General features: G+C 49.0%; 1 protein-coding gene and 2 long non-coding RNA genes across 12 annotated transcripts in view; all 3 read right to left on the bottom strand.

Moving 5' to 3' along the window:
• The window catches only part of DLGAP2 (DLG associated protein 2), a 729,374-nt gene that overhangs the window by 469,159 nt on the left and 234,109 nt on the right, over positions 1-26,106 (bottom strand). The gene's annotated exons all lie outside the window — the stretch shown is intronic.
• LOC309619809 lies at positions 7,602-8,442 on the bottom strand. The gene is made up of 2 exons (XR_014239252.1): positions 8,294-8,442; positions 7,602-8,212 (listed from the first exon to the last, which is right to left on the bottom strand). It is a non-coding gene; the product is annotated as an uncharacterized lncRNA (long non-coding RNA).
• LOC309619786 lies at positions 23,032-25,880 on the bottom strand. Its single transcript, XR_014239229.1, has 2 exons — positions 24,527-25,880; positions 23,032-23,349 (listed from the first exon to the last, which is right to left on the bottom strand). It is a non-coding gene; the product is annotated as an uncharacterized lncRNA (long non-coding RNA).

Raw genomic sequence — 26,106 nt, 5'->3', positions numbered from 1 at the left:
ACCTCAACGTGTGCTCCTGTAGAGGCAAACTATTTAGTTTTGTGTGTGTGACTTAATGCTCAGCGAAGAAAAATTTAGTTTTGTGTGTCATGGGCTAAAAGGGCTGTTATTATTTTGTTTAAAGAAAAGCATTGAGATTTGATATTTGTTCTCCTGTCTTCTCCTTGGCTGCCTTGTAAATAAGCCCTATCTTCACTGCAAACCTCGGATGTCTCAGTGTTTTGGCTTGCTGTGTTTCTGACAAAGGGAACCTGGCTCAGATAAATCGCCCAGCAAAGAAAAATCCAACATACCACTCAGATTTTTACCACAGTTGTCTACTCTGTGTGGCTGACAGGGTCTTGGTGCTCCAGCCGGGTGTCGGGCCTGAGCCTCTGAGGTGGGAGAGCCGAGTTCAGGACACTGGACCTCCAGAGACCTCCTGTCCTCACGTAATATCAATCGGTGAGAGCTCTCACAGAGATCTCCGTCTCAACGCTAAGACCCAGTTCCACTCAATGACCAGAAAGCCCCAGTGCTGGACACCTCATGCCAAACAACTAGCAAGACAGGAACACAACCCCACCCATTAGCAGAGAGGCTGCCTAAAATCATACTAAGTTCACAGACACCCCAAAACACACCACCCGACGTGGTTCTGCCCACCAGAAAGACAAGATCCAGCCTCATCCACCAGAACACAGGCACTAGTCCCCTCCACTAGGAAGCTTACACAACCCACTGAACCAACCTTAGCCACTGGGGGCAGATACCAAAAACAAAGGGAACTATGAACCTGCAGCCAGCAGAAAGGAGACCCCAAACACAGTAAGTTAAGCAAAATGCGAAGACAGAGAAATACACAGCAGATGAAGGAGCAAGGTAAAAACCCACCAGACCAAACAAATGAAGATGAAATAGGCAGTCTACCTGAAAAAGAATTTAGAGAAATGATAGTAAAGATGATCCAAAATCTTGGAAATAGAATGGAGAAAATATAAGAAACATTTAACAAGGACCTAGAAGAACTAAAGAGCAAACAAACAATGATGAACAACACAATAAATGAAATTAAAAATTCTCTAGAAGGAATCAATAGCAGAATAACTGAGGCAGAAGAACGGATAAGTGACCTGAAAGATAAAATAGTGGAAATAACTGCCACAGAGCAGAATAAAGAAAAAAGAATGAAAAGAATTGAGGACAGTCTCAGAGACCTCTGGGACAACATTAAACACACCAACATTCGAATTATAGGGGTCCCAGAAGAAGAAGAGAAAAAGAAAGGGACTGAGAAAATATTTGAAGAGATTATACTTGAAAACTTCCCTAATATGGTAAAGGAAATAGTCAATCAAGTCCAAGAAGTGCAAAGAGTCCCATACAGGATAAATCCAAGGAGAAACACGCCAAGACACATATTAATCAAACTATCAAAAGTTAAATACAAAGAAAAATTATTAAAAGCAGTAAGGGAAAAGCAACAAATAACATACAAGGGAATCCCCATAAGGTTAACAGCTGGTCTTTCAGCAGAAACTCTGCAAGCCAGGAGGGAGCAGCAGGACATATTCAAAGTGATGAAAGGGAAAAATCTACAACCATGATTACTCTACCCAGCAAGGATCTCATTCAGATTTGATGGAGAAATTAAAACCTTTACAGACAAGCAAAAGCTAAGAGAATTCAGCAGCACCAAACCAGCTTTACAACAAATGCTAAAGGAACTTCTCTAGGCAGGAAACACAAGAGAAGGAAAAGACCTACAATAACAAACCCAAAACAATTAAGAAAATGGTAATAGGAACATACATATTGATAATTACCTTATATGTAAACGGATTAAATGCTCGAACTAAAAGACATAGACTGGCTGAATGGATACAAAACAAGACCCGTATATATGCTGTCTACAAGAGACCCACTTCAAACCTAGGGACACATACAGACTGAAAGTGAGGGGATGGAAAAAGATATTCCATGCAAATGGAAATCAGAAGAAAGATGCAGTAGCAATTCTCATATCAGACAAAATAGACTTTAAAATAGACTATTACAAGAGACAAAGAAGGACACTACATAATGATCAAGGGATCAATCCAAGAAGAAAATATAACAGTTGTAAATATTTATGCACACAACATAAGAGCACCTCAATACATAAGGCAAATGCGAACAGCCATAAAAGGGGAAATCAACAGTAACACAATCATAGTAGGGGACTTTAACAGCCCACTTTCACCAATGGACAGATCAACCAAAATGAAAATAAATAAGGAAACACAAGCTTTAAATGATACATTAAACAAGATGGACTTAATTACTATTTATAGGACATTCCATCCAAAAACAACAGAATACACTTTCTTCTCAAGTGCTCATGGAACATTCTCCAGGATGGACCATATCTTGGGTCACAAATCAAGCCTTGGTAAATTTAAGAAAACTGAAATCGTATCAAGTATCTTTTCTGACCACAGCGTTATGCGACTAGATATCAATTACAGGAAAAAAACTGTAAAAAATACAAACACATGGAGGCTAAACAATATGCTACTAAATAACCAAGAGATCCCTAAAGAAATCAAAGAGGAAATGAAAAAATACCTAGAAACAAATGACGATGAAAACACGACGGCCCAAAACCTACAGGATGCAGCAAAAGCAGTTCTAAGGGGGAATTTTATAGCAATACAATCCTACCTGAAGAAGAAAAATCTCAAAGAAACAACCTAACCTTACACCTAAAGCAATTAGAGAAAGAAGAACAAAAAAAAACCCAAAGTTAGTAGAAGAAAAGAAATCATAAAGATCAGATCAGAAATAAATGAAAAAGAAATGAAGGAAACGATAGCAAAGATCAATAAAACTAAAAGCTGGTTCTTTGAGAAGATAAACAAAATTGATAAACCATTAGACAGACTCATCAAGAAAAAAAGGGAGAAGACTCAAATTAATAGAATTAGAAATGAAAAAGGAGAAGTAACAACTGACACTGCAGAAATACAATGGATCATGAGAGATTACTACAAGCAACTATATGCCAATAAAATGGACAACCTGGAAGAAATGGACAAATTCTTAGAAAAGCACAACCTTCCAAGACTGAACCAGGAAGAAATAGAAAATATAAACAGACCAATCACAAGCACTGAAATTGAAACTGTGATTAAAACTCTTCCAACAAACAAAAGCCCAGGACAAGACGGATTTGCAGGCGAATTCCATCAAACATTTGGAGAAGAGCTAACACCTATCCTTCTCAAACTCTCCCAAAATATAGCAGAGGGAGGAACACTCCCAAACTCATTCTACGAGGCCACCATCACCCTGATACCAACACCAGTGAAAGATGTTACAAAAAAAAGAAAACTACAGGCCAATATCACAGATGAACATAGATGCAAAAATCCTCAACAAAATACTAGCAAACAGAATCCAGCAGCACACTAAAAGGATCATACACCATGATCAAGTGGGGTTTATCCCAGGAATGCAAGGATTCTTCAATATACCCAAATCAATCAATGTGATACACCATATTAACAAACTGAAGGAGAAAAGCCATACGATCATCTCAGTAGATGCAGAAAAAGCTTTTGACAAAATTCAACATCCAATTATGATAAAAACTCTCCAGGGGGCTTCCCTGGTGGCGCAGTGGTTGAGAATCTGCCTGCCAATGCAGGGGACACGGGTTTGGGCCCTGGTCTGGAAGGATCCCACATGCCGCAGAGCAACTAGGCCCATGAGCCACAATTACTGAGCCTGCACGTCTGGAGCCTGTGCTTCACAACGAGAGAGGCCACGATAGTGAGAGGCCCACGCACCGCGATGAAGAGTGGCCCCCACTTGCTGCAACTAGAGAAAGCCCTTGCACAGAAATGAAGACCCAACACAGCCATAAATAAATTAATTAAAAAAAAAAAAACTCTCCAGAAAGTAGTCATAGAGGGAACTTAACTCAACATAATAAAGGCCATATATGACAGACCCAAAGCCAACATCGTTCTCAATGGTGAAAAACTGAAACCATTTCCACTAAGATCAGGAACAAGACAAGGTTGCCCACTATCACCACTATTATTCAGCATACTTTTGGAAGTTTTAGCCACAGCAATCAGAGAAAAAAATAAATAAAAGGAATCCAAATTGGAAAGAAGTAAAACTGTCACTGTTTGCAGATGGCATGATACTATACATAGAGAATCCTAAAGATGCTACCAGAAAACTACTAGAGCTAATCAATGAACTTGGTAAAGTAGCAGGATACAAAATTAATGCTCAGAAATCTCTTGCATTCCTATACACTAACGAAAAAAAATCTGAAAGAGAAATTAAGGAAACACTCCCATTTACCATCGCAACAAAGAGAATAAAACACCTAGGAATAAACCTGCCTAAGGAGACAAAAGACCTGTATGCAAAAAACTATAAGACACTGATGAAAGAAATTAAAGATGATACAAACAGATGGAGAGATATACCATGTTCTTGGATTAGAAGAATCAACATTGTGAAAATGACTATACTACCCAAAGCAAGCTACAGATTCAGTGCAATCCCTATCAAATTACCAGTGGCATTTTTCACTGAACTAGAACAAAAAATTTCACCATTTGTATGGAAACACAAAAGACCCCAAATAGCCAAAGAAATCTTGAGAAAGAAAAACAGAGCTGAAGGAATCAGGCTCCTGGACTTCAGACTATACCACAAAGCTACAGTAGTCAAGACAGTATGGTACTGGCACAAAAACAGAAATATAGATTAATGGAACAGGACAGAAAGCCCAGAGATAAACCCACACACATATGGTCACCTTATCTTTGACAAAGGAGGCAAGAATATACAATGGAGAAAAGAAAGCCTCTTCAATGAGTGGTGCTGGGAAAACCAGACAGCTACATGGAAAAGAATGAAATTACAACACTCCGTAACACCATACACAAAAAGAAACTCAAAATGGATTAAAGACCTAAATGTAAGGCCAGACATTATAAAACTCTTAGAGGAAAACACAGGCAGAACACTCAATGACATAAACCACAGCAAGATCCTTTTTGACCCACCTGCTAGAGAAATGGAAATAAAAACAAAAATAAACAAATGGGACCTAATGAAACTTAAAAGCTTTTGCACCGCAAAGGAAACCATAAACAAGACGAAAAGACAACCCTCAGAATAGGAGAAAATATTTGCAAACGAAGCAACTGACAAAGGATTAATCTCCAAAATATACAAGCAGCTCATGCAGCTCAATATCAAATAAACAAACAACCGAACCAAAAATGGGCAGAAGACCTAAATAGACATTTCTCCAAAGAAGATATACAGATTGCCAACAAACACATGAAAGGATGCTCAACATCACTAGTCATTAGAGAAATGGAAATCAAAACTACAATGAGGTATCACTTCACACCGGTCAGAATGGCCATCATCAAAAAATCTACAAACAATAAATGCTGGAGAGGGTGTGGAGAAAAGGGAACCCTCTTGCACTGTTGGTGGGAATGTAAATTGATACAGCCACTATGGAGAACAGTATGCAGGTTCCTTAAAAAACTAAAAATAGAACTACCATACGACCAGCAATCCCACTACTGGGCATGTACCCTACGAAAACCATAATTCAAAAGGAGTCATGTACCCCAATGTTCATTGCAGCACTATTTACAACAGCCAGGATATTGAAGCAACCTACGTGTCCATTGACAGATGAATGGATAAAGAAGATGTGGCACATATATGCAACGGAATATTACTCAGCCATAAAAAGAAACAAAATTGAGTTATTTGTAGTGAGGTGCATGGACCTAGAGTCTGTCATACAGAGTTAAGTAAGTCAGAAAGAGAAAAACAAATACTGTATGCTAACACATATATATGGAATCTAAAGAAAAAAAAAAAAAGGTTCTGAAGAACCTAGGGGCAGGACAGGAATAAAGACGCAGATGTAGAGAATGGACTTGAGGACAGGGGGAGGAGGAAGGGTAAGCTGGGACGAAGTGAGAGAGTGGCATGGACATATATACACTACCAAATGTAAAATAGATAGCTAGTGGGAAGCAGCCTCATAGCACAGGGAGATCAGCTCGGTGCTTTGTGACCACCTAGTGGGGTGGGATAGGGAGGGTGGGAGGGAGACGCAAGAGGGAGGGGATATGGGGATATATGTATGCGTATAGCTGATTCACTTTATTATACAGCAGAAACACATCATTGTAAAGCAATTATACTCCAATAAAGATGTTAAAAAAAAAGCATTAATGAAAACATTTGATAATGAAAAATCCTTCTACATAAGTTATGGCTTTTCTTTACAATTTAATTATTTGGGGGAGTTTGTTCTCAGTCCACAAAAGAGTTTTAAACCTTGACAAATATAATAGCACAAAACTAGCACAATGCAAAACGGTAAATCTAAATGTTCTAAATAATCTTAGTTTCTGCTGAGAAATTAATTTCTGCTGTTTTGTTTTATTTAAATTAAGCAGTTGTTCATTATCTGACAACTCCTTTGCATTCAATCTAAGGGGGAATGACAAATTATTGTGCTTGTTTTATTTAATTTTTATATTGTTAGGGAAGTCCATGGAAAATGTAAGTATTTGCAGAAATATAATGTATTGTAATATACAGTGAGTTAGACTATCTTAGTGATACTGTGATCCAAAGATTTATGTGTATATGATGGTAAAACCAGCCCCCAAATCCTAACAGTAATCACTAACTACAAACTCAAGATTTTTGTCTAAGAACAAAGCTCAGTCGTTTAATACAGACACTAAAATAGCAGCACATAATTTTTTAATACTATGTTTGAATACATACATGACTACTGGGGTTTTATGCATGTATTTTTGTGTTTCTCTCTCTGTGTAGGTGTATGTGTTCTAACTGGGAAAAGAAATATACGAAATAAATAAAGGAACCCTCCAAGAAAGACTTTGCAGCAAACTCTTAGCTCCCAGTTTCAGCACTTTTGATGATGAACAGATCCCAGAAGTCAAATGTTAAACCTGAAACCAGGAAATGAAGCAAGTGTAACAACCAAATTTGTTGTAGCACTCACCACGGCATTCTTTACACAGAAAGACCCAAATAAAAGTTAAATTCCTCAAAAGGACCCTTTTCATCTTTTGGAAAATATAAACCCTACAGCCCTTGCTCTCAAAGCACTGTGGAACAACTTTCTACAAATAGAATGGGAATCCATTCTGCTAAGAAGGGTAAGTCACAGCGATGATAATGGAAAATAAAATATTAAAGTTTTCATTCTTAAATATTATAATGATTTTTTGCTGCTTGCCAACCTGCAACTGTTATGGGCTCTGTTGCTATGGCGACGTCCTGCTAGTCCCCAGTATGTTAGGCAGAACGACTGTGGGCCCTTTGCAATTCAATCCAAGAATTATCCTGTTTCCTGCTGCAACAGGCGTCAACCATTTCAGTTCAGGAATTATCCTGTTTCCTGGTGCTGCATTCATCAACCAATTCCTGCTCGTCCTCAGGGCTCTTGCTTCCTGTTCTTCTGAGACAATCTTCATCGTTCACACGAGTTGCACTAGAACATTTCCCTTCTCACATCTTCACAGGACTGGTCTCAAGGATGTCCGGGTGGGGGGTGGTCAGGACAAAGTCTGGGGTCCCACCTGCCCTCCTGTGCGAGCTCCTTACTCGCTTGCACTGAGTATGTATGAGACATTTGTATGTCGCCTGAAACCTCACAAGACTCATAGGAGGAAGGCATCGTATAGATTAGGGGCCTGAGGTCAGGAAGGATTAAGTAATTTGCCCAAAGGGACAGAGGAGGGTCCACGTCGCCCGCGTTTTGGCCCTGATTCTTTTGAATACCCCAAACTGCAAAATCGAACAGAAAGGATCACTTTACCACTTTCGCAAAAATGCAAACAGCAGTGCACATTATGCCTATTTCCTTGTGTCTGTAAATACGTACACGTATAAAATAAGGCTCAAGCCTGATGACGGAATAACTCCACGAGGAGAAGAAATGTCGGCAAACTTATTAATTACGTCACACTTGCGGTTCTCTTCACAGGTTCACACATTTGCTTAACCTGGGCGCTCCTGGGTTTGCTGTGTAGACAGGCATTTGGGGAAAGATCCTGAGTTTGAACACTGCTACTATGGATGCGCTGGTGGAATCCGTCATCACCCGGTGTTTCAGCAGGGCCTCCCCCGGAAATGTGAACCGCCTTTCCAGAACCTTAGAAATGAACCGCCTTTCCAGAACCTTAGAAATGAACCGCCTTTCCAGAACCTTAGAAATGACCCGCCTTTCCAGAACCTTAGAAATGAGCCCAGTGTATGGAGCCAAACTCCTCGCAGACCCCCGTAAGTCACCAGGTCACCACAACAGGCAAACGTCCCGGGCGGCTGCTCCCATACAGGCACCGGCTGTCACGCTGCCCGGCTCTGCCGCGTGACCCCGGCCCTCCAGGGACTCTGCCCTGTGACTTACCCCTCTCCACGCGCCTGGGGTGCACCAACCAGCCCAATAGTATCCCCCCCTCTCTCAGGCCCTCCTCTGAGTCTTAGCACCAACTTTTCCCATGAACAGTATGTGTCGCATTAAAATGACCTGTAAAAATGGTTTCTCCCTCCTAGTATCTTTGAGGTCAGGGGTTGCAGGTTATTCAACTTGGAACATCGCACAGCACTTGCCACGGCACCTTATGAAAAATAAATCCTTCGCGTCTGTGGAAAGAAGAAATAAAGGCCCGGGAGAAAGAAGGGAAAGAGCAGGAAAAGGAAGGAGAGATTCCTGGACAGTGACGGAGCCCATTCGGCACAGCACCGGCCGCCTGGCGGGGAGCCTTGCCCCCCCCCCCCGACGACACGCAGAGCTCAGCGCCCAACACCCTGCCCCGGAGCTGAGTCGGGACGGGGACCTGCTGTCACTCTGCAGGACGCGCGTCGGGCGTTCTGCCTCTGCCTCCTTGGGCCATTGCCTGGTGTGCGCGGGAAATCGTAAACGCATCTGCGTCTGCACATTCATGAGCTCACCGCAGGCCAGAATCTAAAGCAAAACAAGCCTCCGCTAGCTCTTCCAGCCCAGGCCTCCGTTCAGAGGGAGTGAGCCCCCCCAGAGAGGCCCAGGGCCCCTCCGAGGGGCTGCAGGGGGCTTCCCGGGGCCCCTGCACAAGCCCACGTGCTGAGCGGGGCTCCCCGACAGGATTAAGTCTGAAAGGTCCGAGCGACGAGGCGGATCAGACGCGACTTTACTGTCGACACAAACAACCGGTGCGCTGAGCGCTCAGGAAACGTTGTTATTAGGATGAATCGTACACGAGCAAATCCATTGCCACACGTGCAAACGGTCTAAATTCTCTCGTGTGTCTTTAATAGAATATTCTTAGTGTGCCATCTTCTACTGAGGGTATTAAAACTAATAAAACCTGTGCTGTGTGATCACTTTGCGTCCGGGTATAAAAGGAGCTTGTGTTGAGGACACGTCACAGCCAAGACGACGCGGCCCAGCGTGCTTTCAGCTACACGCCTCTGGAACGTGCTGTGTGGACACCGCCCGGGAAGCCAGCTCTCCCGGGAGAGTCTGTGCCACAGGCAGGTGCCTGGACATCGCCTGGAGTGAACCGCTCTGCTCTGCACGCCCGTCCCAGGCCGGCCCCCATCGGCCCCTTTCCCTCCGCGGCTGCGAGCCTGGCAGGGGCCTCACGGCTGTGCGTCAGAGTCTGTCGGGAAGCTCATGCAAAATGCAGGGTTTTCCATCCTCCGTGGACCTAATGAATCAAGGTCTCTGAGAACGTGCACTTCAAACCAGTTCCTGAGAAACCATCCAGGCTTTTCAACACATGTCTGTTCTTAGATGTTGTTACGTGTAACAGTGAAAAATGTTGAAACAATTTAAAGATCAAGAATAGGAGCAACAGGGACTTCCCTGATGGTCCAGTGGTTAAGACTGTGAGCTCCCAATGTAGGGGGCACGGGGTTGATCCCTGGTCGGGGAACTAGATCCCACATGCCACACGATGCAGCCCAAAAAAAAAAAAAAAGAAAGAAAGAAAAAAGAAAAGAATAGGGGACAACAGGGAACTCTACTCAATACTCTGTAATAACCTATAATGGAAAAGAATCTGAAAAAGGATATATATATATATATATATATGTATATATACACCTGTATAACTGAATCACTGCTGTACACCTTAAGCTAACACAACATCACAACACTGTAAATCAACTATACGCTAACAAAAATTAAAGAAAGAAAAAAGAATAGGGGACAGAGTTGGAAAAAATCGGTACATGGACATGAAATACTCCTAGATATTAAACTCATATAGTAAAACACTTAAAACGGCTGCACTTGTAAGTTACAATTTATGATTCATGTTTAAAAGTTGGTTAAAACCCTAGGCACACTACAAACTCAAGTTTGTTCTCTGAAGGTGTAAGTCCAACGTGCATGTGTACACTCGTGTGTGGCCTGGCCGTGCGGGTCTGGGTCTGCGTGTGCCTGTCACATGGAGTGGGTGCCATACAGCCTCGGTGACAGTGGTTATTTCAGGGGTCAAATATGGGATCACAGAGCATATTCTTCTTCTACATGTCCTGCATTTACCAAAGTAAACATTATTTACAAAACCGGAGGAAAAAAGCACAACGAATTTAACTTTAACAAAGAAAGGAGAAAAAGGTAAGTTCTATCCTCATGGGATATTAAATAAGGAGTTTAGAAAGATGTCCAAACTTCTCTGGCTGGCTGCATACTTCTAACTGGGATGGGTTTACATGGCGGGACCCTGGGTGGGAACCATGGGGAAGAATATGTCTGTATCTTAAAGGCACTGAAATTATAGAGGCAGAAGAGGCCTTCATACTAAACATTTAAATTTCTAATACTGCTCACAATGTTACCATACATTTTTTTCCCAGTAACTTAAGAGACAATGAATATAAAATCTTTATGGTATAAAAACTCAGAGAGACACTCAATAGTTTTTTAACAAATTATTGATGACATCCTCCTCAACATCTTTCCCCAGGACATATTTATGGGAATTTATCTTAAAATGGGAGGTAACTTCTCAATGATAGACACGTCACTTTGTCAATCTCTTAACAATCTCATTCTGAAAATTCTGTAATTTACTGTATTTCCTGAAAAACTGAGTTCCAATTGTGACTCAAACGGTAGCATCATGGCTATTTTTTTGTTCTTCTCCCCTGTAGACAGCTGATGTTGTTTCAATACAGTTGTGGAAATCACTTACTCACAGTTATAGACACACTGAGTTTTAAAGAGAGAGAGTACCCAGGGGAATAGCTCATTTTAAGGAAGAAAATAAAGACCCATGAGGGGAAGGAGTTGATCCAGGACCTTTGGCTTCAGTGGCAGGAGCGTGGACAAAGCTAGACCCTTTGATGCCCTGTCTGGTCTCGGACGCCCGTCATCTTGGGACCCAAATCAAGCATATTGTTCCTACCCAACGAATCCGACCCGACCAGTGACCCAACGTGTGTGGCCCAAGTAAACAAGCCAAGTATTCATCACTGTACTTTCTGGTTAGAAATCATTTCAAGCAGAAAGTGCACGTACTGTCACGCATCCCCGCGTACCTCGCGGGGATAATCTTGGGTCCCTGTTGGCTGGCAAAGAGTAAGCGTAACCGCGCAGACAAGCCTTGTTACCACCAGGAGGCAAGTTTTAAAATCAGCCGTTTTGACACCAGGAGAGGCCCAGCTCAGAACAGAGAGAACAACAGCTTTGTAGTCAGAAGGCAGTGCAGTCAAATTCTACCTTCTCCATGTACTTCCTGCTGCACCAGGAAAATTCCCTAATTTCTGTGGGCCTTCGTGTCCCCATATGTAAAATGGAGACAACAAATAACCTCACAGGACAGGGGGTTGAGTGAGAACACACACCCGGCACGTTCTGAGCAATCTTTGTACGTTACACACCCGTTCCTACTTAAACCTCACGCCAGTTCTATCAGGGAGGTTTTTCTTTGCAGGTTAAGAACCTGAGGCTTAGGTACTTGGAGAAATTTCCCTGGGCCAAACTGTTTCCAGCTGACACTCTAACCCAGGCAGGTAGGTGCCAGACCTTGAACTATTTATACAAACACACTGTAACAATGCTGAGTCCATCCCTGCACACCTTAAGGCTCTAAAATGTTCAAGCACAAAGGAAAGATTATCATCTCCTTACACAAGATAGACATGTAGATCTATGGACTAAATCTGAGAGCCCAAAAAATAAACCATTACAAGCGATTTTCAACAAGGATGCCAAGACCATTCACTGGGGAGAGAATTGGCTTTTCAACAAATGAACCTGGGACAACTAGATTTCCACAGATAAAAAGAAGTTGGATCCCTGCCTCAGACCATATGTAAAAATTAACTCAAAATGGATTGTAGACCTACATCTAAGAGCTGCAACCACAAAACTCTTAAAATAAAGCATAGGAGTAATTCTTTGTGGCCACAGATTCGGTGATGTTTTCTTAGGTATGACACAAAAAGTACAAGTGACAAAAGACAGAAATAGGTAAATTAGACTTCATTAAAATTCAGAACTCTTGTGCTGCAAATATACCATCAAGAAATTCAAGAGAGGGCTTTCCTGGTGGCTCACTGGTTAAGAATTTGCCTGCCAATGCAGGGGACATGGGTTCGAGCCCTGGTCCGGGAAGATCCCACGTGCCGCGGAGCAACTAAGCCCATGCACCACAACTACTGAGCCTGCGCTCTAGAGCCCATGAGCCACTACTACTGAGCCTGCGCACCACAACTACTGAAGCCTTCACACCTAGAGCCCATGCTTCGCAACAAGAGAAGTCACCGCAATGAGAAGCCCGTGCACCGCAACGAAGAGTAGGCCCCACTCACAGCAACTAGAGAAAGCCGGCGCGCAGCAACAAAGGCCTAACGCAGTCAAAAGAAAGAAAGAAAAAGAAAGTCAAGAGACAACTCTCAAAATAGGAGAAAATATTTGCAAATTATAAACTGATAAGAAACTTGTATCCAGAATATATCAGTTGTCTTTACAACTCAATAACAAAAAGACAAATAACCCAATTTCTTAAAATAAGCAACGGATCTGAATGGACATTTCTCCAGAGAAGACATACAAGTGGCCAATAAGCACATGAAAAGATTCTCAGCATGATTATCTGTCAGGAAAATACAAGTTAAAACTACAAACAGATACCTCTGTACACTCATAGGATGTCTGCAACAAAGGAGACAGATAATAACAAGTGTTGACAAAGATGTAGCGAACCCTCGTGCTTCGCTGGTGGGGATGCAAAATGGTGCAGCCACGTGGGAACCAGCTATGGGTTCCGTGGGCATTAGGGTTACCATGTGACCCAGCAATCCCTCCTAGATTTATACCCAAGAGAACAGAAATCATACGTCCACATACATATTGTTCACAGCAGCATTATCCAAAATAGCAAAAAAATGGAGACAACACAAAGGTCCATCCACTGATGAATAGATAAATAAAACATGGTACATCCATACCATGGGATATTATTTGGCAATTAAAAAGTACTTATCTGTCCTAAAACACAGGTGAAACTTGAAGCCTCGCTAAGTGAGAGAAGTCATACCAAAGACCACCTATAATACAATTTTTTATATAAAATGCCCCATACAGGCAAATGTTCAGAGCCAGAAGGTAGGTTATCAGTTGCCAGGAGCTGAGAGAGGAGAGAACGGGCAGCAACGGCTAATGCACACGAGTTTCCTCTGCAGGTGATAGAATCTGTTCTGGAAAGAGAGCTGTGGCGGCTGCCAGCTCGGCGGGGAGACTGAAACCTGCTGAATTGCGCATCTGAGTGAAGTTCACAGTATGTGAATTACATCTCGGTGCAACCATTTTCAAAACCTTATATACTGCTGTAATAGAGCAGAATCAGATGCACACGGGCTTTCCCAGCCGAGTGTTCACCCAGTGGCTGCTCACTGTGGCCAGGGCACCGACACCTGGGTGTCCAGGTGAATAACAAGGTCAGCAGAGGACCAATAACCCACACACCCCTGGTCCTCGGGCATCTCTTGTACATCAGGGCTTGAAGGAGGTTACCCTGCACTTACAACTGCGAAACCCCATACACGGCCAGAAGCTGATGTGAAGTGGACAGTCCACACACACACTCACCCACACTCACACACACGCGTGTGCTAGCACCTGTCACGTGGGATTCCGGGTCACCGAGATGGAGAAAACATGTTCACATCACATAAAAAATCACCAAAACGCCCACATTTGAGTATATTATTACTTGGGCCTCTCTGGTTAATTTTTTAGCAGAGGACGTTTCATTCAGCCAATTCCAAGGACACACCCACACCCGCAAAGTCATGTACACAGAGGGCTGGGGGCTGGCTGGGGGTTTAGGTCACAAATTCAAATCCGAAGAAGCAGCAACGTCCGGCCAAGAGATGACACAGAATGAGCACCTCGGTAAGACACACATTTTGACATTCTTGATGGAAAATAGCAAAGCCAATGTTTTTATACCGTACAGAGTCCATTCAGCAAATGAGAGACTGCATTAAAGGCAGAACAAAAATGAAACCACTAGGGAAATAAAGGTGATTAAACTCACATTATGCCTCAAAAATAATGTTTCTGTTAATAACCACCTGGCTTTATTCTATTTACCACCAATTTACCAGACTGGGCAGCTTCGATACTGCTGGGCTGCTTTTTGTAACTTTTAATGGAAAAATCTTCAGTAAAATTGAATAGCATATTTCTTCCCTTCCTGAGCTACTCCCTCCTTCACCAATCAAACCCGAAGCATGTTTACATCTTGCATCCCTTCACTTTGAAATAACTGGGACGCAGGCACCGAGAAGCTGGACCACAGATGCAGGGGTAACGCTCCCCACTGTGCAGACATCCCGGGCCGACTCGGGAGGTTCCCTCCTCTCACGATATTTACTGAGTGCTTATTACCTGCCAGGCTCTCTTCTGTGCGCTGGACAGAAAAGGCAACACGGCAGACAAAGAGCCCATCCCGCGGAGCTGACGTTCTATTGAAGGAAACAAGCAACAGAACAAATACGTTTACCTTTTTGTGGGGAGAAAAGAGGAGAAAGAGCTTTAAGTCTTGGGCCTTTGACACACTAGAGAACGTGTCAAATGGAGATAAAGGCACCGAAAACTAAAGCAGGGAAGGCGGCAATGAGGCGGGCGGGGGCGGGGCCTGCACTTGTTTTCGGGGGCCGGGGACCTGCGGGGGGCGCGGGTGACCCCCAGGTCGCGGGAACAGGGAAGTGGTCAGGCTTGAGAACGTGCGTGGAGACCGGCGAGCCCGGGGCTCGGGGCACAAGAGAAGGCGGTGGCCACGAGGTCCGGCCTGTACGGGGTTGCGGACCCTGTGAGTAAGCCTGTGGGCCTCCTGGGGCCTTTGGTTTTTCCAGCGAGTGAGCCGGGAGCCCTGGGTTTACTGGAAGGAGCGTTTAGTTGTCCTGTGTCTGGAGGGTCCCTGGGGCCGCTGCGGTGAGCGCTAAGGAGGGTTAACCCTGAGGCGGGGCGGGGGGGAGGCCAGGGCAGCGGGCAGGTGGCAGTGGGCAGGTGGCAAGGACGCGGCCTGGACGCCCCAGCAGGGGAGTGGCACTGGGACACCGGGCGTGCACTGAAATTAGACCAGGATCTGCCGAGGGACGGGGTGGGGGACGTCAGAGTCCAGGGCAACCCCGAGCGAGTCACCGAAGCTGGACGGTCAGGGCCGCAGGAGTGGCCTTGGGAGGGGACGTGGGTGTGGACCGCATGACGCGGTTTAGACGTGACGCAGCTAGACACGTCTCACCGAGCGAGGAAGTGGGTGGAAAAGAGGAGAAGAGAGAGGCAGGTGCCGAGCTCGAGGGGCAGAGCCCAGAGAGACCGGAGCATAGCAAGGGGCGGCCGGGACGGAGGGGGAGCTGAGGGGGACCCGAGGGGGTCCCGGGATCCGGGGGAGGCCTGTGGGGAGCCGGGGCCACTGACGGTGTCAGACGGCGATGGACCGAGAACGGGCGGGTTTGACAGCCTGGAGGCCGCAGGGCCCCTGCCCTCTGTGCAGCGAGGCTGCCTGAGCAGAGGAAGGAGGTGGTGACCCCCTGAAGGGGCAGAAGGACGGGGGAAGCTGAGGAGGAAGCATCGTCAAGAGAGATCCTTAAAGATGGAGAAACGCCAGCACCGCCATGCTTCAACGGGACGCCTCGCACGCTCACAGGCGACGGGGCGCATCCTTGGGGCGTGGCCCAGTGGGGACCTGCGGGGGACGCGAGCGATCCCGGGGTCGCCGTAAGGCTGGGGTCACGCGGGTGGAGTGAGGCCCATCCGTGCAGCCCCGCTTCTCCCCCACCTCGCGCAGCCACGGGGCGGGTACGGGTGCCGGCGAGGCGGGGGCAGTTTGTGGGCTGGGATGCTGCCACGTGAGCAGGACAGACCCAGAGGCGGGCGGGGGGTCTGCGATCACGGGCACTTCTGTCCTTCTGCCATCTCGATACTCCATTTATCCGGGATGACACTAGTGACAGTTATTTAACAGTTTGCTGTATTTCAGGTTTTAAGGCGACCAGCTCATCTCGACACAATTGTAAGGAGCCTCTACTCTTGGCAAAGTGCTGGTGGGAAAGGGGGACAGAAGATGGACCAGAGTCCTCCCCCCGTAAGCTGAGAATCCAGCAGGGGGACCACGAACTACAGACCGAGAAACAGGGTAACCAGACGGTCACTGCTCCACAGGACGCCCGTGGGCCAGCGCTCCATCCCTGGGGCTTCAAGAAAAACGTGAAGCAAACGACCCGCGGTGTCACCAGAGACCCTGCAGCCGAGGCCGCCTCCTCTCCCCAGACGCTGACTCCCGCCGGCCGCTGCACGGAAGCCTCACCACGTGCAGTCCTGTCCTCATTACTTCATTGTCCCCCCACCCCCGTCACCCAGTCTCTCTCAAAGGAGCAGATGCGCCCTGACGAGGCCCTGCCCGTCCCCTCGGCGCCGGCTCCGTCTGGTTGATTTATCCGAGGCACAGATGTGGGCGCGTTGCTATTTGATAAAGTGACGTGTTTTGGTCTCTCTTCCCCTCACACCTGGTCTAAGGGCACGTGGACCTGCCCGTCCCTCACTGAGAAGGAGCCACACGTCCTAGTCTGCCTTTCTGGTTTCCACCACCTCTGACCGACACCTTCACCACCGTCCCTCTGCAAACTGTCGCCTCCCGAGGGTCCCCCGCAGCACCGCGGCTGGAGTTACCTTCACAGACCCCACGCCGACCAGCACTGTCAGGTCTGGGGACGGGGCCCCGACACGGCGTCTGTCTGTCCGTCTGCAACGCTCTCCCCTCCGTCAGTCCAGGAAACCGGCACACGTTCCCAGATCCCAGGAAAGCAGCCCATCCCCGTGTTTACTCTGACCTCGCAGGCAGAATCGCAGAATCTTCTCTGCGTCCTGGTGGCATTTCTGACGCAGCCCGTCGACTACCGTGACGAAGGCACGAGTTACGTCCACGTGTCCGTCCTCTCCACACTCTGCCCGGGGTGGAGAGCTGTGTGCCGGGCTGTGGCGGTGGAAGGTGCCCCATCAAGGCCGCTGTCCCAGGCTGAGTGGCCCCTGGTGGTTTCCTCCCCGCCACTTCCCACGTACACCTTTGGGTGACACCAACCCCAGGTACGGCTTTCCCCCCAGGATTCACTTTTACAAGATAAAGATAAGAAGTACTTTGATAGAGATTCAAGGTCAGAATTAAATCCCGTGCAGCCTCCGAGTCCTCAGGAGCGTTTCCTAAAAACTCTCAGGAATCCAGCCTGGACCTGCTTCCTGCAGGGGCCACGTGTTCCAAGCATCGGGGCCTCGACCCCGGTGCGCGTGCAGTCCACACGGACACTGGGCTCCACGCGTGCTGGGGGGAGGCGGCAGCTGGGGTCCAGCCTCTGGCCAGACGAGGCCTGCGTGGTGGGCAGGGCCCCCGAGAACGGCGGACGGACAGAGTCAACCTGCAGGGACGACGCCCACTGGGCGAACACTGGGCTCCCCCCCGTGGCCTGGCCACCTCTGTGCCCAGCGTCCAGCGCGAGGACCGCCACAGAGCCCCTCGCCGACAGGTCTGGTCCTGTGCTCTACAGCAGGTGGACGGCTCCATCTAGGGGACACACACGTCCTGGCCGGCGGCTCTCGGGGGAGCTCCTTCTGGCACCCACACCAGGCCAGGGGAGAGTGGTCACTCCGGGAAGAGGCTGCCATCGGAGATTCTCCTCTCTGCCGCCAGCGGCCAGTGGCACCTACGGCAGATGTGGGAGGCCCGTCGCCTTGGGGCCGATGACAGCAGAGACGATGGCAGGAGGAAACCCCTCCCGTCCCCACCGGCACTCTTCCCTCACCGGGCGCTTCCCGGCACACGACCACCCTCCGACTTTCAGGGCACGCCCAGCATTTAGGCCACAGCTTGCAACTGCGAAGCAAAAGCCAGAAGCGGTGGAAGGGTTGATCCCCATGTGCCCACAGTTTAATCAGCTCAGCACTGACCTTTCTGTGTCGTCTTCGTCAGTACCACCATCACGCTCTGGTTTTCTGCTCCACCCCAGACAAGATGAGGCTTTTTTTAAAAAAAAAAGGGGGACCCTCTTAGCACACTGACAGCAGCAAGGTGTGATGTGAAAACGTGCAAAAATGTTCCAGGAACCACAAGGGTCACGTGAGGCCCCAAGTACAGCCATCAGAGGGTCAGCTGAGCCGGGCGAACACCCTGCCACCTCCGGGGCCCCGAGCCGTGCTGGCGAACCCTCCAGGACTGGGGTCCGCACTCAAATGAGGAGAAAGGCTGGCGTCACTGCAGCAAAAGGAAAAGACACCTGCGTGTCAGGACAGGGGTCAGTGCCAGGTCTGCACGTGAGGCCGGCTGCCAACCACGCGTGCGGGGCTGCAGCCAGAGCGGGTCGGGTCCCGGTGGGCGTGGAGGGACAGAACACGTGAGGCAGAGGCTACGGGTCGGGTCCCGGTGGACATGGAGGGACAGAACACGTGAGGCAGGTGCTAACCGGACTCCTTCAGGAAGTGTGTGCTCAGAGCCCAAACACGCGGCAGACCCCGAGTTAACAAGACCACGGTGCCTGACCCCAGGGTTTCCGGAATGAAGGATAACGAGACGGCTTTGATGTGATGAGCTTGATGCTGCCATGAAAGAAGGCTTCCATTCCTTAGAAAAATCAGGCCAATAGGTGCTAATGTTGATCCTGTTTTATTTCCCCAAATTTAAATGATCCTACAGTTATATTTTGCGTTCCAATTTTATTTAAAATTAACCATATCAAGGGGTCAAGGATAGACACATGCTCTAAAGAAAAGGGGAGAGGATCCTGCACCACTCCCCAGATCCAGCAAAAATTCAAAATGCATCCTCCGCCCGTTAACAGGAAGTAACTGAGGCAGAAGTCTGGGTGCACCCTACGCACTTTATTTATGGCAGCATCCTGCATCCATCCAGAAGTACCGCCCAGATCGCAGGGGCCGCGACCAGGCTGAGATCCATGCCAGGAGGAAAGGCTTCTCTTGGTCTCCGGTCGGGATGCTGTGAGCAGCTCCCTGCTGGGCTCACGCGGTCACTGTCCCCAGGCCGTCCTGACACCGGGTGTTTCCACAGGGATAAGCCCCATCCAGAGCACACCCGTCCGTTTTACAGATGAGGACATCAGGGCTGGAACGGAATTCTGGAAAATCACAGACACTTATTCAACTTCAGATCTTTCCACCAGGTCAGCATCAGGCCTCTTAAACTCATGAGAACTGTGTGTAGCTCGAGACGGACAAACACCAGCCCCTCAAAGGGACAGAGACCCTGAGAAACCTGCAGGCACATGACAACACAGACACGGGTCCTCAGACCTTCTTACGAAACAGTCCCATTTTCTGAGAAACAACTGAGTTTCCAGCGAACAAACGTCGGGTTGTAGCTACGTGTACAATCCTTCCCGACCACGAGGTAATGTGGACCCTCACCTATTTTCAGATTTGGCTGCAGTTCTATTATTCCTTCCAAGCCCCTAATTTCATACAGAAATGGAGGCCACAGGGAAGAAAGCTGAGAAGTGAAACCACGAACCAGAGAGGGCTCTTAATTTACCCAAGTTGGCAAACTCATAACGGACTTACTTCCTGAGAATTACTGCTAACATTCAATCTTTATTTATTGCCCTAAATGTTATTTAAGAATTATCTCGTTCTGCCGCTCAGTTTCCAATTTGGTGTCTAGCAGAGGCTCCTCCAGGGGACGTGAAAATCGTAATTTCATGGGAGGCTGAGGGCGTTTTTCTCGTTTCTTCAAGTTCAGGGAGCTGTCCTTAGTGCTGTCTAATGCTCCTGGCACACAGGAAACCTCAGACCCAGGGTCCTGGGGTCATTCTCGAACAGAACTCCCCAGAACCGAGCCCACCAGCCCTCAGAGGGAAAGAATTACCTGGCGTACTCCTCCCAACAGTTACTGTAACTCCATGCTGCATCGGATGGAGGACCCGGGCTCTCCATCGGCACAGGCTCTGCATCTACCAACCCGGGCACACGGATGTACATACGGTCCACCTAGCACGATACCCTGTCCACGGATGTACACACGGTCCACCTAACACGATGCCCTGCACGTGGACGCACACGCGGTCCACCTAACACGATGCTCTGCACGTGGACACACACGCGGTCCACCTAACACGATGCCCTGCACGTGGACACACACGCGGTCCACCTAACACGATGCCCTGCACGTGGACACACACGCGGTCCACCTAACACGATGCCCTGCACGTGGACGTACACAAGGTCTAACACGATGCCCTGCACGTGGACGCACACGCGGTCCACCTAACACGATGCCCTGCACGTGGACGCACACGCGGTCCACCTAACACGATGCCCTGCACGTGGACGCACACGTGGTCCACCTAACACGATGCCCTGCACGTGGACGCACACGCGGTCCACCTAACACGATCCACTCACAGCTCGTAAGCACACGAACCAGGAAGTCAGGCGGCCTCTGCAGGCCCCACGGCGGGTTCCCTTGCCCTGAACCAGCCCGCTTGGCTATGTGCACTGGAAACTCGCCACCTTGCTGTCTGCAAGGCCTCAGCTTAGACCAGTGGTTCTCAGCTGTGGTCACCAGACCGGCACCTGGGCACCGCCTGGGAACTCACCAGAAATGCACCCGCTGTGCCACCCCCTGGACGTACTGAATCAGCAAGTCTGGTGCAGGGGAGGGAGGATTGCGGCCGCTTGAGTGACAGTGAGATCTCCCGGTGAGTCTGAGGCCATTAGTGTTTGTTGGACCAGCAGGACGGCATCAGTTTGAATATTTCAGTGGCCTCAGGAGGTTCCAGAAGCCAGGTTTGTGTGTTTCTCTTTGGTTAAACTTCTAGGATAACAGCTCTCCAAGGAGCCAGCGGCGGCTCACTAAGCAACACATGCAGCTTCCAGGAACTGCAGGTGCTTAAAACACTGCTTTTGTCGTGTGCAAAAGTGCACCCACTGACGAGCCCTTCGAGAATAACGTGCACGTGATGCCCGAAACCCTTGCAGACAGAGCCCCGTCTCCCCAAGACATTGGGGAGAATACCACCCCCTTCAATCCACGAGAGCCAGGCCCTGCTGGGCTCCGGGGGGCAGCGGTCATGGAGAGAGCCCCCCGGCAGCCTGACAATCAGATAAGAGTGGGGACAACGCTGGCCCCCAAGGATGGGCCTGCTCGCTCTACTGAGGGGTTTGAATAAGGGATGTAGTTTGGATTAGACGAAAGCTTGAAGACAGCCTTGCAAAAGGGCAATAAGTAAAAAGGGAACAGCAGGGGCAGTCGGGTGGGACGGAGGGTGGGAGGGACCCCGCACCCCAGGGAGGCGGTGCCCCGAGCCCAAGGGCGCTTCCTCGCTCCTTCATCCTCAAGGGGACCCAGCTCGTCCACCTGCCCAGCTGCCCAGGCTGAAAACACACCACGTAGGGCAACTCTTCACAGAGGTCAAGTCCAGCCAGCGGGACACAGCACAGATTGCCAGATGCTCCGTGGCATCTTCGGGGGCCCCATCAGGAAGATGAGGAGGAGAAGCCGAGCCCGAGCGGCCCCAGGAGAAGGTGACGACACCCCGTATCCAGCAACAAGGCGCTGCTTCCAGACATAACTAAGGGTAAAGAGTCGCCTGCCGTGATTTTCGAGGGCACTTCCGTGGAACACATTACTGCGCTCTTTTACTTCATTTCACCGTCCCAGGCCCATCCCTCTCGATGGCCTCCCGGCTAATGTCACAGCCTCTGGCACATCCCCTTCACTCTGCCGGCCCCTCCCAGCCAGAGTGACCCCCAAGGACCCAGCCCCTCCTCCCCGTACGAAACAGGCACCGAGCACCCAGCTCTCTATTAACCTGCCAGGCCCACGTCCACAGCTTCCTTGGGTGCCCAGGGAGCCGTTCAGAATCCCCGGGTACCTGCCTTCCCTCCACAGACGAAGGGAGACCCCGTCCCCCCAACACACCGGAGTAATTCACGGTTGCCGCTGCGCACACCTGCCCAGCCCGAGAGCAGGCGCACGGGCTCCACGGCACCGGGCACCCGCTGGTCTGGTGCTCCACCCGGGCAGTGGTCCTGGCATCTAGCATCCCGTCTACCCATCTCCAGAGCAAACACGGGAACGTGCAGGGCGGGCAAGGAGACAGCGCGTTGATGCACAAGCTCAGATCTGACTCCCAGGTTCAGGCTGAGTCTTTGGGCTTCGCTCACCTGCCCTCCTCCCAGTGACGTGGAGCTAAGTGGCCCGGCCCACGTGCCTGCCGTGAGGGTCCCGTTCATCGTTTCTGTCACTGGCCGCTGGGCGCACAGCCTGGAGCTCAGAGGGGGCTGGCGCTCCGAGGTCCGCTGCCACGCGTGTGGGCGGGGGGCCGAGAGGTGCCCCCCAAGCCCGCCCCTCTGCTAAGTCACCTGCCAGTCTATCATGTGCTCACAGCCTGGCAGTCCTTGTCTCCTCCCAGGCAGCCTGATGGCCACAAGGACACCGGCGCTCAGGACAGAACACGCGACGGCAGACGGAGGCATCGTGATGCTTTATTTATCTTGAGAATCACCCAAAAATACACAATTGTGAACAATACTTTCATTCATTTTTTGAGGCCCAAGCCATAACTGCATTGGTCCTTAAAGCTACGACACTCCAGTGGCAAAGGGATGCTTCAAAGACAAGCACAAGACCATCTCCCTTCTCCAAAGACAAGGCCCTCTCTCCACTCTCGGGAGGGATTTGTGGTTTAACCTGAGGAGGAACTGACTCCAGTACTGAGAAATGGTCCCTTCCCGTCCACGTCCAGCGTCTGGCTTCTCAGATGTGGTAAAATCTTCTTGCACACAGCCACCTAAAAAGAAACCCAGATCAGAAGACGCTTCAATCAGCAAAACAAAATAGTCCTGAGAGCTCACCCTCCCTGGGTGTTCTAATGTGTACTCAGCACATCAAGGTCGTTTTCACCAGGTGTGGCCTGGAGCGACGCCTTTGCTGGATTCGGAGACGCGTGGGTCGTGCTGAGTCCCTGACAGGAGAGCATCCCCGGGTCCAGGTACCTGCTGCTCCCACCGCAGGGCAGCCGGGAAGTGCCCGGGCGTTGCCCTCACCCTGCCACCCCGCCCAGGCTCCAGGCTACGGAAGCTACACCTGCCGCCGTTTTCCATAAATGAGCTAAACACAATGCCGGCCTGTGCTGACCGAAGCCGGCCAAACGCCCCAGAGGCAGAGGTCTTTTCAGAAGTGCAGGCGCTTTTACAGACGTTACTTAAATCACACGCTGGACACAGACTAAAACCATCGCTCAGCAGGGACGAAAGTCCCTGGGGCCTCATCGGAGGGCAGAAATTCCAAGTCGATGGGCAAACTTATTCTCTGCAAACTTTAGCGTTAAAGATCCAGATTTGGAAATGGTGGCCATCAATGAACTCATTTCTAATGGTAATGGACTACTTTAAAAAGATTGTTTTTAAATGTAGTGGAGAAATCTTCTAAGCATCATAATGATTTTTTTTTTTGGTAAAATTATCCTTAATAAAAATGGACTCATTCAAACATTTCCATCCTTTTGCATTAATGCTCTCTCTGAAAGGGATCATAGATTTCTGTGTGTGTTGCAAATGACCTCAGAAGGACACTTCAGAAAAGCCTGAGTGCCGGACCCAAGGGTGCTCGGCCGGTCGGTGGGACTGACCAAACGGGAGGGCCTGACTGGGCCACCTCGCTCGTAGAAAAAGATGCCTCCTGGCACTTCCACCTCCCTGGTGCCCGGAGAAGTCACGATGCCCCCTTGCTGCCTTGGTTTCCTGGGACTTCTGCAAAGGAAGCCGAACCTGTCCTATACTCGGCGAGGCACAGGCTGCATTCTGACACAGCAGTGGGGCTTGTCTGATGTGACAGCAGAATCTGCTGAGGAAACAGCAGCGGGCCGGGGGCTCTGAAAGCAGAGGAGACGGAAGACCCCCCCGCCTTGAGGGAAAGTAGCTTTTCTTAAAATCGTTATTATTTTTTAAACAACAAAAACAACTTACCATTTTCAGGAGGCTGTGTGGATCCGATGGAGGGTCAGGCTCACACCCTGGGCCCTTTCTTGGAATTCTCTTCAGACCCTCCATTGCCTGAGGTCAGAAACTTGCTCTATGTTGACTCTTTTCCCTCTAAGAGAGACCGAAGATGCCATACTGTCTGTTTGGGCTGGTTTAGCTTAGATCAGTGAACAAAACCTGAAGAACGTCACCTCTCTAGATAGCGTCTTGCTTCCTGTCACTTGGGTGACATCAAGAGTACAGTTGCTTATATAAACGAAAACTGCAAAGCAACCAACACAAAGGAAATGTGGAATATGCGTCCTCAAATCTTCCACAGACGGGTAACAGCACATTTGTTAACTCACTAAAGGTACTGAGTACTAAAGATTAAAAACTAAAAATGTTTTTTGGAGAGTATTTTATGTTACATGCTTTAAACCTCACTTCTTTCCAACATTTTAAGGAATGATAAAATCCATACTATGACAGACGCCAAGACTATCCAAATCCTTAAATGGAACAAGTGAACATGCATCTGAGCTGCCCTCATCTTAGAATGCCATGTCCTGCAGCAGGGCTCAAGTCGCCAGAGCCTCGGTGTGTTTTGATCAGTAAGATTAATTCTGAACAGAATTACATTTGAAAAATATTTAAGTAGTTTCCTTTCACCTCAAGAAGAAAATACAAGGGAACCAAAGAGTTTGGGGGAAGAAACGTAACGCGTCACTTTTTATTTTTAGGAGGGGCCAGCTGTGTGTGGAAGTCGACGTGTGAACAGACCGCGGGCGGAAAGGCTCGGGGCGCCTGGTTCCCGGGTCCCCGCGGGCTGTGAGTCTACGCGATGCTTCGGCTTCACAGACGATCTGGGGGGAGAGGAGGGGCTGCGACATCAGCTACTGTCTCATCTGGTCAAAGGATCCCTTTCTTTAAAAACGTAATGGATTTTTTCAAATTCTGAAGTTGAAATAAAACTGAAATCCTGGTAATCAGGCCGGTGAACGTGCGGACCTCCCGGGTTACAGCCGTGACCAGGCTCAGCCTTTCCCGGGCGCTGACCGGCCTCCAGCCACCCATTACCAGCTTCTTCAGCGTCCAGCTCTCTCTTTCTGCTGGTTTCTGCCCAGAAGGACTCAAACCGGTTCTTGTCTTTTCGGCTCACAAACACGCCCACCCCGGCCCACCTGCTGCTCTAACGCGGCCTCACCTTCGGGGACTGGACGTGTGTGTGGGGACCGTGCAGTAAACACGCCTCTCCCACTCCCTCCCAGCAGGGTCACCCACACCCGACGACCCCAATGCCGCTGGCTCTTCCAGCGTCCCACTGCACCCTGGCTACACGTCCTCACCTGTCCCCTCCGCTCACCCCGCGTCTCACGGCTCCTCTCCCCTTCCTCACCCACGTCCTTTCTAAGAATGTCTCAGCTCCAGTCCACATCCTGATGCTGACGGATCTTCCCAAAGCAGCTCCAGCCCAGACCCCGCACCAGGACAGCCGAGGCCCCCCGGATACGATGGTCCAGACGCACAGCCTCGGGACCAGGGCTGGGAGGTCAGCCCTCACGCCCCTGCCCTCCCCTGGCTTC

Source organism: Balaenoptera borealis (assembly GCF_965194805.1).
Source record: "Balaenoptera borealis genome assembly, chromosome: 21".
In the NCBI taxonomy this organism is placed as follows: Eukaryota; Metazoa; Chordata; class Mammalia; order Artiodactyla; family Balaenopteridae; genus Balaenoptera; species Balaenoptera borealis.
Note: the sequence above shows the minus strand (reverse complement) of the source record. Positions and strands in the feature narration are given on the sequence as shown.